The 13,471-nt window shown below is 51.8% G+C and overlaps 1 protein-coding gene across 5 annotated transcripts in view; it reads left to right on the forward strand.

The window, feature by feature from the left end:
* The window catches only part of ZBTB7B (zinc finger and BTB domain containing 7B), a 56,238-nt gene that overhangs the window by 19,455 nt on the left and 23,312 nt on the right, over nt 1–13,471 (forward strand). Inside the window, exon 1 of one of the 5 annotated variants that reach the window (XM_083715839.1) lies at nt 4,620–5,227. The exons of 3 other annotated variants lie outside the window; for them this stretch is intronic. The gene's annotated coding sequence lies outside the window, so the exon portion shown is untranslated. One more of the 5 variants, XM_083715841.1, reaches the window with a different exon arrangement.

The raw sequence follows: 13,471 nt of genomic DNA on the forward strand, positions 1-13,471 counted from the left end.
TGCAGCAGTTCCTCTTTCATATCAGCTGCTCTTCTTAAGTGGGTAGTAAACGGACAATCTTATTTCCTCGTTCCCTTGCGCTCTCTCTCTCTCTTTCGTTCTCTGTTTTCTTCCCCCACCTGGGTGGGCTCTTGTCCAGCTGGCTTGTTCATTTTTTCCTCAGCGGGGTTGAGGGGTGGGAGGGAAGCGGTCTGGCTCCCCACGCTGCAGCTGTGGGCGAAAGAAGAATCGGAAGCGTGCCTGGGGAACCCAGGTGTCCGGGCCGAGGCACCTGTTTGGTGGTGAGCAGATTAAGGGACTTCCCTCCCTGCTCCCACCCGCAGACTTAGAGACTAAGGGCCCATCTGCACTGAACATTTAAAGCAGGGTCACGGCTTTCCCAAAGGAATCCTGGGAACTGTAGTTTGCGAAAGGGTGCTGAGGCCTGTTAGGACCTACAGTTCCCAGAGTGGTTTGAACAGTCAATCCCTCTTCCTAGGGGACTCTGGGAACTGTGGCTCTGTGAGGGGAATGGGTGGTCTCCTAAGAACTCTCAGCACCCATAGCAAACTACACTTTCCCAGGGGAAGCCACGGCTGTTTAAAGTGGTATGGAACTGCTTTAAATGCATAGTGCGGATGGCGGGTATAACTTTGTTAGTTTGCTTTCTGTCGGACTGAGTTCTGGTCATAGCTGTCAACTTACAGATTTGAAAATAAGGGACCAGCAGCCTCGAAAATAAGGGATCAACAATTACTTTGATAAAATACATATTTTGTTGCGTGCAAATGGCTTTAGATATCTATTAGGTCCATAAATTACCATATAGCATACATTCAACACAAAAATACAGCAACAATTTGTTGTTGACAAAGGACAGCTGGACATAGAAAGGGCCCCATTACCTTCAATAGCTTATTTAAGGGACATCATCAATAAGGGACAGCAGCGGGACATGGCGCTGGGATAAGGGACTGTCCCGCCAAATAAGGGACGCTTGACAGCTATGGTACTGGTTTGTCTGTTTTTTTAAAAATAGATTTGAGGGTTGGCAGAGTCCCAGGGCAAAGTTACCCATAGGCAGCTGACTTACTTGGTCACGGGTGTGTTGTTTCACACACACACACACACACACACACATGGAGACCCAGGTTCAAATTCTCACCCAGTTGAGGGACTTTGGGCTGACTCCTGACCTACCTCATAGGGTTGTTGTGAAGATAAAACGAGAGTGGGAAGCAGCTCCTGGGAGGAAAGGTGGAATAGAAATGAAAACACACAAAGCCGCTGCTTTTTCCATATCACACACTCACAACCTGCATCTGGTCAGGTACTGCCAGCAGACAAACCCGAACTCAGAGCATCTGGTTGGCAATTGTGAGAACAGGATACTAGGCTGGCCTGGTCTAGAAGCCTCACCTTACGTTCTGATAGGAGCAGAAACCAGCTCAGATTATTTTGATGGGTGAATAGCCGCAAGAGCCGTCTAGAGCCTCCTGTTTCAGGAGCAGTCTACCTCATTCTCAGTTGCAAGGGAGGAGAGTTGCTATTGAGCTCAAGGTCCTCCTGCTCAACCTCTGTGAGAACAGGATGCTGGGATTAGACGCGGCCTGATCCTGCTGGGCTCTTCTTAGTTTCTTGCGACCTTCTGCAAACCAGATCTGCAGAAGGCTAGGACCAGAGCACCTCCTTTGAGGGGCCTAATTGGAGCCCACTTCCAGTGCCAGGCGAAATGATGTGTTTCTGAGCATGTTCAGAGTTCAAATGCCACATCCCTCCTGTGAGGGGTCTGGGCATTCCTCCCAGGAAGCTCTCGACATGAGCACCTTTACGAAATTACCCACCTAGTACTTGCCAGGACAAGGGAAGGGAGATTTTATTTTATTTTATTTTATTTACATCTTCCAACAAAATTTTGATTTGACGAAACCAGACAGGGAGCGTCCTCTCCAGAGCATGTCCCTTGCCACTAACCCTGGAGAGTCGCTATCAGTCACTGATGACAGTCCTGAGGTCGATGGAACAGATTCTGACTCAGTAGAAGGCAACCACTTATGTTCTTTTGACTAATGGTCCAAACTTCCTAGGTTCCAGTTTAAATCATCCCCTTATGCAAAACCATGAGGACTAGGAACTTCTAATTTGGCAGAGGGAGTTGCTGGAAATAACATAAGCACACAGGAAGAGCCCTGCTGGGAAACCAGAGCTCAGTGGCCTTGCATGCAGGAGGTCCTGAGTTCAAGTCCCGGCATCTCTAGGTAGGGCTGAGGATGTCCCCTGCCCGAAACCTTAGACAGATGCTGCCAGTCCGTGCAGGCAACACTGAGCTCTGTGGACCGGTGGTCTGCCTGTTTATAAGGCAGCCCCGTCCTATATCTGCTGCCAGGCCTGTCTCTCCTTGCCATCTCCCCTGGCGCAGTTCTGTGCCCGCCTTGCCCCATCTGTTCAGGAGGGAAGAAGCCCTTTCCGCTGGCGCCGTTGCTACCCTGCAGGCTGAGTCAAGCCAGCACTTTCGGGGAGGGACCTGGGTGGGGGCGCGGCTTGGCTCAGCAGGGGCAGCGCCCACCTTGCCAGGCCGCTCGGCAGGGCAGGTTGGGGCACGCCGGCTTGGCTCAGCCCCGCCAGGTGACACAACGCGGCTCGGAGAAGTGGGGCAGGAGGCAAGGAAGTAGGGCGAGGAGCGAGGCTGGTGGTGGACACCCTTTCTGGGTCGCTTGGGGCAGGTGGCCTAATGATGTCTCTCCCACCCCACCCCCGTGATTCCCGGCGGGTGGTATTCAGAGGTACGTCGCCGCTCCTGGCAGCAGTGGGAGAGCGTCACCATCGTGGCTGGCAGCTGTCCGTCACCCAGGATTTGGCCACCAAGTGGGTGGCGATCTCTGCCCCTTGTGGCAGGGAGTTCCAGAGGGGAATTCTAAGCAGAACCTCCATATTCCAAGGCAGTGTCTCTCGTTCTTGCTTCTTTCTTGCTTCCCCCCCTCTTGCAGTCCATTTTTCCTCACCCGAGGGAGATTTGGGAGAAAAAAAGGATCACCAGGGTTGTGGCAGAATAATTGAGAGATTCCTTCCCTCTTCTTCTCTCCAAAGGTTTGGTTCAACCTTTGTGGAAGGAGGAGGGGACTCTGGAGCATGTGCAGAGTGCACTTTCCACACCGCAAAGCGCCCATTTGCTAGCGTCTGTTGGTTGGTGCTTGATAAAAGTGTCTGTGTGGAGGAGTCATCCTTGCTCGCCTCCACCCCTTCGCCTACCCTGGTGTTTCACAGGTGGAAATAGGGTCAACGTTGTAAAATCCTTGTCGCCTGAGATTCTTGTTCAGAACATCTGCATGCCCAGCCAGCAACATGTGGCTGAAGGCTCTCTTCCCCTTTCTGTATGCTGTTGACCAGATGTTTTGCTAGACTACAAATCCCATCATTCTTGACCATTGGCCAGACTGCCTGGGGGCTTATGGGAGTCCAAGAACATTGGTCAAACTACAATTCCCAGCATACCTGGCTATTGGCTAGGGGGACTCATGGGAGCTGGAGTCCTAGAACATTGTCAAACTACAACTCCCAGCATCCTTGGGGGCTGATAGGAACTAGAGTCCTCCTGCTAGGCGCCTCCGCTGCATAGATTTATCCGTCCTACCCTGTTCAAAAAGCCAAGAGGGTCTTTGCTGCCACCTCCTTGAGGGTTTGAAACAAACCAAAACCGCAATTGCCTGCTGCCAAGACGAGCCCAGGCATTGTGCGATGTGACTGGCTGTGCGGTGGCGCTCTTGTGTGTGTCTTAACACGCATGTGTTCTGGAGACGAGGCCCGCCCGCTTCTAAGATGTTAACTCCCAGAGATCCTGGCAAAGAGTTGCAGCCTTGAAGCAGGGAGTCACACATAGTAAAATCATAACAGGACACCCCCCCAAAAAAAACCCCCAGGAAACGATTTTACTTATATATTCATAACATTTAATCCTCCGTCCTTCTCCTCCAAGAAGCTCAAAGCGACGTACAGAGTTCTCCCCCTCCCTCCACACTAACCCTGCGAGGTAGGTTAGGCTGGAAGATGGTAACTGGCCCATGGTGACCCCAGTGAACTTTATGGCCGAGTGTGGATTCGAACCCAGGTCTTTCCCGTCCTTGTCCATCTTAACCATCGCAATCACCCCCAATAGGGAAGAGCTGGAGGGCTGCTTCAAGGTCAGATGGCTCTACGTTGAGGATGTCACACAGATGACAACTTTTATTTTTGTCACTTTGCAAAGTTGGGTGTGGGGGAGCGGAGGGCCGCATTCTGTTCTGAGCAGCTTGCCAAGGGCCGTGTGTGCTTGCGGTGGGTGGGGCCAGAGGCAAAAGTGGGCGGGGCAGCAAATATAAATTTTGCCTTTGAGCATGGGGCTAATTTCTACGCTTGCTCACGTGGCCCCCCCCTCTCTCTCTCTCCCTCTCCCTCTCTCTCTCTCCAGGCAAGCAAATAAGGCATGCTTTAGTTGACATTCCTGCATTTCAGGGGGTTGGACTAAATGACCCTTAGGACCCCTTCCAATTCTATGATCGGAGCTGAAAGGCACATTCTGGCCAGGCAGAAACACTCAAGCAGTGTGTGAAGCCAAGGGCCAGCCGGGGGGGGGGGGGGAGTGTTGCCTGGGGAGAGTCCTGAGGGCCAAATAGCGATATCTTGAGGGCCATATTCAACCCCTGAGCCCGGGGCTCCCCACCCCACAGCTAAGAGGCCTCGACTGACTTTTGTATGCATGCGTCTGTTTGTGAGTTGTACGTCTCGCCGCTTCTGCAGCACCTCTGGAGTTGGCTCGCCATTAATGGAACCTCCCACTTCAGGGGCAGTCTACCTCCAAGTGCCAGTTGCTCAGTGCATGCCAGAAGGAAAGGCGGCGGAGGAGGGCGGCTCTTCCTTTCATATGCCTTTCGGAAGGCTCCGCGGCCTAGGCCTGCCAACTTCCGAAACGGCCTCCGCGGCTGTGCCTTTTTTGGGGGGGAACGGGATGATCTGTAGTCAGGCATGTGTGCTTTGATCCATGCGCCGTGGGACGCCACGCGGTCTCTCTCTCACACGCTGATTTCCACAGATTGAAGCACAGGAGCTGCCCAAGCCATGCCTTCCAGGACAGTTGGCAACCCTGCTCTGTGTTTATACGGATGTAGCACAGAGTCTGCGAGGAGCTTGTGTGCGCATGTGAATGCCAAAGGACTCCCCGCCTTGCTTTTCTTACAAGCTTCTCTTAAATTATCTGCTTGCTGATCAGCCTCAGGTAGCTTCTGTGCTCACCACAACTGCTTTTCCTGCACCTGGGTGGGTGAGTGGGTTTAGAGGCGAGGCCTCCAAACCGGCGCGATTTCCCAATAAATGTCATGAGCCGCCATTTCACATTTTCAGAGGCTTCCGAGGGGTCCCCGCACCTCTTGCCTTGCGTCCCAACGACCCTGCGAGCCAGGCACGTGGCGTTGTCCCCCCCCTCAATAGGGCGGGTGGGAAACGCTGAGGGCTGCGCATGGCGAGATTCGAACCCAGGACTATTTCCTGACTTGTAGCCTTCGCGGCACTTGGCTGGCTGCCCGCTGGTGGTGGTTGGTGTGTGTGTGTGTTTCCAGGTGGGTGCCTTTCCGGGGAGCAGGGAGAAGGCAGGGTGAACCCCCCTGCCGGGCTCTCCGTTCGAGGCTGGAGAGCGTGGCAAAGGGTTAAGAAGGTTTGAGGGTGGGGTGCTCACAACCTGGGGTGTGGGCGTTGCCTCCTGTTTGAGGTGGGATCCTGCCTGCCTGCCTGGCTCAGAACTGTTTGCTCCTTCGAGAGAGTGAGAGAAAGAGGGGGAGAGAGGTAAGTGGCGAGGATGAATCGCCAGGGGTGGCTGAGGGATGTGTTTGGGCAAAGGGGGGCTTGGAGAACGGGTGCTCCAGGTGCCAGCCCACCTGAGATCAGCCTTTGAGGGTTCGCTGGCAGCCTCTCCGCCAGAAATGTGTGCCCGCTTGGCAGGATTCTGCGGAGAGGTTCCAGAACCAAGCAAAACTGGTCGAAGGGCCCTGCAAAAGTGTCGGAGGCTGTAATTTTAACCCCTTTCCGGAAGCTATAGGTGCTGGGTTCAGGTGGTGGCAAAGGGGGGGGGCCTCTCCCTGCCCCTTGCTACCCTCTTGGGGCAGCTTGGCAAGGGGTTTCTGCCCCCCAGCTGTGGGGCCTGGCTGTTTTGAGGCGAAGGGGGGCATTTAAACTGGCTCTGCTTTTACGTTCCGAAGATGATGAAATTATGTGTGTTTGTGTGTGTGTTTCAGTATCAAACATAACCTAGGCAAGTGGCTGTTTTGGGCATCCTTTAACCGCCCCGTTGTATTCGCAACCGAGCCCCCCCAGTGTGTATTCTAGCCCCCCACATTTCCACCACATGCTTTTGGGTCTCTGTGGTTTTTATTCCCTCCCCATTTTGTAATATATGATGTCCGCTTGGGTAGTTTTCCAAAGTGTGTCAGTTGCCGCATCCCCTTGGAATTCTCTCCCCCCCCCCCAGATTGAGTGGGGTGTGTGTGCTGTGCTCTTTCTGTGGGGTACTTTCCCTTCCTCTATCTCCTGCTGTCTTAGGATTCCTTCAGTAAGTGGAATCCACCGTCTCCTTCCATAATTGAAATTTGGCACAAACTGATTCACCCTTGGAGAGGCGTTGGTGGGAGGGGAGGAGAATGAGCTCTGGCAGGACTTTCATATCTCCGGTGTTGTGGCACAGGTTTTGCTTCCTTGCTTCCTTGAAATCCTCTGGATTTAGTTTGACACCTCAGCCATGCTTCTAGTCCTCTGTGTGTGTGTTTGCGGGGGAGAAACTGCAGAGATCTGTGAAAAGCTTTTCCGGTGCCATCGTCATGTTTTGCGAGGGGAACTCCACTTTCTGTAGTTCAGTTTCCTTCTTTCTTTATTAAATGGCAAGTTGGCAGATTTTCTTTTTTAATATACGTAGATTCTATCAGCAAAGTTACTTCAACATAAACCCATTTTGCACAACTCCCGTGTTTCTGTTTCAATTCGTCCTCTTCATCTCCGGTTTCCCACTCCCAACCTCTCCTTGCCTACCGAAAAAGTACCCTATTTTTTGCTCTATAAGACTCACTTTTTTCCCTCCTAAAAAGTAAGGGGAAATGTGTGTGTGTCTTATGGAGCGAATGCAGGCTGCACAGCTACCCCAGAAGTCAGAACAGCAAGAGGGATCGCTGCTTTCGCTGCGCAGCGATCCCTCTTGTTGTTCTGGCTGCTGAAATTCAGAATATTTTTTTTCTTGTTTTCCTCCTCCAAAAACTAGCTGCGTCTTATGGTCTGGTTGCGTCTTATAGAGCAAGAAATACGGTAATCTCAAAAATTTATGAAGGGCAACCAGATTGCTATTAGGGAGGATGAGTCCAAGTTCAGAATTTTCGTATTATTATAATAATTATTAAATTTATTACCAACCACCACCAGAAAGCAGCCAGCCCTTCACCAGCAGGTCCCAGGGGATGTTGCGACCATTTCAAATCTGGTATTAAAAATAGTTTAAACTGATTATAGTCTCAGGAACAGGGTGGGCCTTGAAAGCACACACCTCAGATGTTGTAGGCCAGAGTTGAATCATAGAATTGCAGATTGGAAGGGACACCAAGGGACATCTAGTCCAACCCCCGCAGTGCAGGAAGCTCAACTAAAGATGTGTGCCTTCAGCATGCCCAGAAAGCTGTGCAGTGGAGAAGCCAGGCATACCTCTGTGGGGAGGGAGTCCCGCAACTGAGGGGCTGCCACCGAAAAGGCCCTCTCGTTTGCCACTGCCACCCCAAACAACTGAGGGGGTGGAATTACCAAGGTGCCCCCCCCAAGGAGGGTCTGTTGGGAAGGGCAAGGCCTCTCAGATATTTGGAGCCTAAGTTACCTAGGTCTTTGGGTGCTGGCATTTATTAGCACCTTGAATCGGGCCCGGAAACTGAAATTTTCCAGTCGCAGTTGAAATCGGGCCTTAAACGGGCAGTCGGTGCTGATTTCCGCATCTGTGCAAAGATGTTTTTTTACAACTCATCAGAGATGTGGCTGGGAAATGATGTGAAACCCATCCTAGGTTGAAGTTGGGTCTTGTTGTCCCAGGAAAGGTGGTTGGCTAGGGACTTAATATGCATGCAGGTAGCTACAAATTCTGCTGCCCATCTCTCAGCGCTGCGGTTTGCAGGTTGGGAGCCCATTCGTAGTGCTCAGGGGACCAATCCTGTTTTTACCACCCTGAGCACCTGGAAGTGTGCAATGTAGCAAAGCTTGGGGGAAGGAAGAGACATAACCACTTTCCTCCGCTGCCGTGCCGCCCGACCCATGCTGCAAAAGGATGTCGGTTTTTATTTTCTCAAAAGAGGTTTTGTCAGGGTGTAGGAAGCTGCCCTGTACAGAATCGGGCCCTTGGTCCGTCAAGCTCAGTATTGTGATTGCTGACGGGGCAGCTGTGTACCTGTCCTTACCTGCAGCTAGCAACAGAATTATCCAGTTTGTCCAGTCCTCCTTTAAAGCCATCCACGACAGTGGCCACCGTTGCAGGTTTGATCCCTGTCTGGGACAGCTGCATATTCCTGCAATGCAGAGGGTTGGACGAGATGGTCCTCTACAATTCTCAGATTCTGCATGGAGGTTTCTGGGTACCAGGTTTGGCGACCGCAGTTTAAAAACCCCTGCCTTATCTCCATATTGAGTACCATTTCCATTTCCACCTGTTCTTTTCTCCTTGCTTATTGGGACAAGTGAACTGCTGTAAGAGCAAGCTACAGCCAAGTGATGTAATTGAGATCTGCGAGTCGTAGTGTTGTAAGAGGGGCTCCATGGGTCATCTAGCCCAACCCGCTTTGCGAGTGGACATTCTGTTGTGGCGACCTAGATTCAAGGTGCCACTTGGCACCAACTTATATACCCGAGTTTCTAACACTAAACCTGAGCCACTGGTAGTCAGAGGCGCTGCCTCCAACAGAGGAGGGGAAACACAGCCGTTGTGGCTTGCAGCCATCAGTGGCCTTTGCCTCCTTGGATTTGCCTGGCGCCCCGTTTAATGCCATCAAAAGTTAGTTGCTATTGATTACCTCCAGTAGGACGCGGGTGGTGCTGTGGGTTAAACCACAGAGCCTAGGACTTGCCGATCAGAAGCTCGGTGGTTCGAATCCCTGCAACGGGGTGAGCTCCCATTGCTCGGTCCCTGCTCCTGCCAACCTAGCAGTTTGAAAGCACGTCAAAAGTGCAAGTAGATAAATAGGTACCGCTCTGGCGGGAAGGTAAACGGCGTTTCCGTGCGCTGCTCTGGTTCGCCAGAAGCGGCTTAGTCATGCTGGCCACATGACCCGGAAGCTGTACGCCGGCTTCCTTGGCCAATAAAGCGAGATGAGCGCCGCAACCCCAGAGTCGGTCACGACTGGACCTAATCGTCAGGGGTCCCTTTACCTTTAGTAGGAGCAAGCTCAGAGCCTTTGGATCGGCCTACTCTACATGGACTTGCGTAAGATGGCATGCTCCCCCTCTTCCAAATTTCTCCCTCTCTTGCCAAAGACCCAGGAACCCATTTGCAATGGATTGGGGCCCCTGATGAGATCTTGGTGCCGTCACAGGTAGCAATAGGGAAACACCTGAGTCGTTCACCATGTGGGAAGCTGGGGTGAAACATCCGGGAAAGTTTGCACAGGGATAGGAAACTCGGCAGGTCCTGCAGTCCCCAAATATTAGCTGTGTGGGCCTGTGGGTGCTTTTGCCCAGTCATTTCCAAACTTGTGTGTTGCAAAATTGCTTCAAGAAGTGGCGCCCGTGCATTGAGGAGGAATACAGGAAGCTGCTGTATAGTGAGTCCATCTAGCGCAGGGTTCCCTGCACTGACTGGCAGAAGCTCTCTAGGATTTTAAGCAGGGAATCTCTCGCAGCCCTACCTGGAGATGCAACTGGGAGCTGAACCTGGGACCTTCTGCCTGCAAGGCTGTGCCACTGAGCTATGGCACTTCTCCCAAAGGAGGAAGAAGAGGGAGGCCTGTTGTGTCTCTGCATGAGTTCGTGGTTCCGCAAGCTCTCCCATTAGGACCAGGTGATGTATCGATATAGAGTGATACCTTGCTTGTCGGAACTTCATCCGTTCTGGGAGTCCGTTTGACTCCCGAAACCGTTAGAAAATCAAGGCGCAGCTTCCGATTGGCTGCAGGAGTTTCCTGCACTCAATCGGAAGCCACATCAGACATTCGGCTTATAATAATAATAATAATAATAATTTATTATTTATACCCCGCCCATCTGGCTGGGCCTCCCCAGCCACTCTGGGTGGCTTCCATAAAAACCAAAAATACAGTACAATCACACGTTAAAAACTTCCCTGAACAGGGCTGCCTTAAGATGTCTTCTGAATGTCAGGTAGTTGTTTATTGCTTTGACATCTGCTGGAAGGGCGTTCCACAGGGTGGGCGCCACTACCGAGAAGGCCCTCTGCCTGGTTCCCTGTAGCTTCGCTTCTCGCAATGAGGGAACCGCCAGAAGGCCCTCGGCGCTGGACCTCAGCGTCCGGGCAGAATGATGGGGGTGGAGACGCTGCTTCAGGTATACTGGACCGAGGCCGTTTAGGCTTCTGAAAAATGTTTGCAAACCAGAACACTCACTCCTGGGTTTGCGGCATTCGGGAGCCGATTTGTTCGGGAGCCAAGCCGTTCGACAACCAAGGTACCACAGTATCGTCCAAAACCAATTTGAAGTCCATATTTTTATATCAGTATCATAGTTTTTGACCTTGCAATATATTGTGAATCATGACGTGTGCATGTGCTTTGGAAAAACCACAGTGTGGAGAAAACCACAAAGCCTACCTCCGTCCTTATTTCAGGCATATCAGAATATTGCGATGTTTAATAAAGGTAAAGGGAACCCCGACCATTAAGTCCAGTTGTGGACGACTCTGGGGTTGCAGCGCTCATCTCGCTTTACTGGCCAAGGGAGCCGGCGTACAGCTTCCAGGTCATGTGGCCAGCATGACTAAGCTGCTTCTGGCGAACCAGAGCAGCGCACGGAAACGCCGTTTACCTTCCCACCGGAGCGGTACCTATTTATCTACCTGCACTTTGACGTGCTTTTGAACTGCTAGGATGGCAGAAGCAGGGATTGAGCAACGGGAGCTCACCCCGTCGCAGGGATTCGAACCGCCGACCTTCTGATCAGCAAGTCCTAGGCTCTGTGGTTTAGACCACAGCACCACCCGTGTCCCCTAAAGAGTATTATGACCTAACCTTAATCCTTGCCTGCCCCTTACCGTCCTCAGCCTCCCTCTTTCTCCCTGGTCCGCCCAGGACCCACCGAAATGGGCTCCTTCGACAGATGACCATTTTGTTTCTTTCACCATTTAAAAACTGAACTTCTCATGGGCAAAATTCAGTGCACCTTGGCTACTGGGACTTTCGGCTTGCTGGGTTTTTGGAATTTGGCAACATGTACTGTCTCTGCACGCCTCCATCTCCTTGGGAAGAGTCTTTCCTCCGAACATGTCAAAGTGGCTTACATATTTCCCCCCCCCCCATACACACCTTTTCATCTTCACAACAACCTTGCGCGGTAGGTGAGCCTCAGAGATAACAGACCAAGGTCACCCTGTGAGATTTGTGGCCAAGTGGGCAGGTGGGGATGTGTTCAACTCAAACCCTCCAGTCTCGGTCCAACCCTCTAGCCACTACACCGCACTGCCTCCTGTGGGGAAGGGGGGGGGAGAGAAGCTACGCTTGCATTTTGCCAGCTGGCGTGTTTCGAAGTTGCGACTGGAAAGAAAATAATAATAATAATGGTCTCTGTCTCACTTGGAGACCGAAACAGAAGCACCATTGGCTTCCGTTGTCTCGGAAAGTCGCACTTCAAAGCATCAGCAAACGCAGCAATGGCAATGAAAGGAACTTTTATCTGATTTTCTTTTAAAAATAGACAATCCAAATAGTCAGCGTGGGGTTTTGTTTTTTTTTTAATTCTAAAAAAACACACCCCAGAGACTGTCTCCTAAAGACAGAACTGCCGTCCTTATTCAGGATGCTTTCAGACCTTGTTGGACCACAGCTGCCCTCCATCCCCAGCCAGCAGGACCAAAAGTCAGGGGGGATGAAGTTTGGGGGAATCTAGAGGGCTACAGATCCCCCACTCCAGTCTTGGACACATGGCGCAGCCAATCAGGGATCACATGGCCCAGCCAATTAGTGTTAAAGGCATTTACAGAGCTGTAAAGCAAGGTTGGGGAAGCTGGGGGAATGTTCAGATGTTGTTGGGCCACAGCTCCCATCAACCCTAGTCCGCCTGGCCAATGGTCAGGAGGGATGGGAGATGAAATTCAGAAAAAATCTAGCGGGTCACTGCTTCCCTCTTCTCAGGCTGTGAGAGGCGGGGTCCTACAGATCCTGGAAGCGAGGAATTGGAGTCAGGAGGAGGGTTAGAGTGGGAAGGCGGAAGGAGAGAGAAATGGAAGCCTATTCTCTCTCTTTTGTTCTCCCAAATTCATGGAGGATAAAGGCTCTCGATTGGCTACTAGCTGTGCTCCGCCTCCACAGCTAGAGGCAGCAGCGTGTGGCGTGGTTAAACTGTGGAACTCCCTGAGACAGGAGGCAGCGATGCTCCACCATCTTGGATGGCTTTAAAAGAGGGTTGGACAAATTCCTGGAGGCGAACGCTACCCGTGGCTACTAGCCATGGTGGTTGTGCTCTGCCGCCACAGTAAGACGCAGCGATTCTTCTGAGTACAGTGGTACCTCGGGTTAAGTACTTAATTCGTTCCGGAGGTCCATTCTTAACCTGAAACTGTTCTTAACCTGAAGCACCACTTTAGCTAATGGGGCCTCCCGCTGCCGCCACACGATTTCTGTTCTCATCCTGAAGCAAAGTTCTAAACCCGAGGTACTATTTCTGGGTTAGCAGAGTCTGTAACCTGAAGCCTCTGTAACCTGAAGCGTATGTAACCTGAGGTACCACTGTACCGACCTGGAAAGCACAAGAGGAAAGGGCCGCTCCCGTGCTCAGGTCATAGATGTCAACGTTTCCCTTTTTCTAAGGGACATTCCCTTATTCCGAATAGGATTCCTCGCAAGAAAAGGGAAAAGTTGACAGCTATGGCTCAGGTCCTGCTTGCTGGCTCCCCACTGCTTGGCCACTTGAGGAAACAGGAGGCTGGACTAGATAGGCCATTGGCGTTCCTGAGACGCTGAGGACTAGCCTCATGCGCTGTGGCCTTGCAACACAGAAACTTGCTTTCTTCTACTTTCAGCGCCTGATCTGTTTCGGACCTGATTCACCACCCGCTAGCCAAACTAAACACGCTCTCTCTTTCTCTCTTTCTTGGCCCTGTCCAAGTCTAAGCCAGCGCTCCTTTTCCTGCAAGCTGCAACAACTGCGCTGCTGGACATTTTTTTTTAATATGTTCCTTAAGCTTATGACTATTCAGTCTCTCCCCCCCCCCCCTTTCTTAAAGAGACCATGTTGTTTAGGGGCTGGGAATCCTCCCACCTATCTGAACCACTCCCTTCCCCTGGGA

Source organism: Podarcis gaigeae (assembly GCF_964106915.1).
Source record: "Podarcis gaigeae genome assembly, chromosome: 16".
NCBI classification, from domain to species: domain Eukaryota; kingdom Metazoa; phylum Chordata; class Lepidosauria; order Squamata; family Lacertidae; genus Podarcis; species Podarcis gaigeae.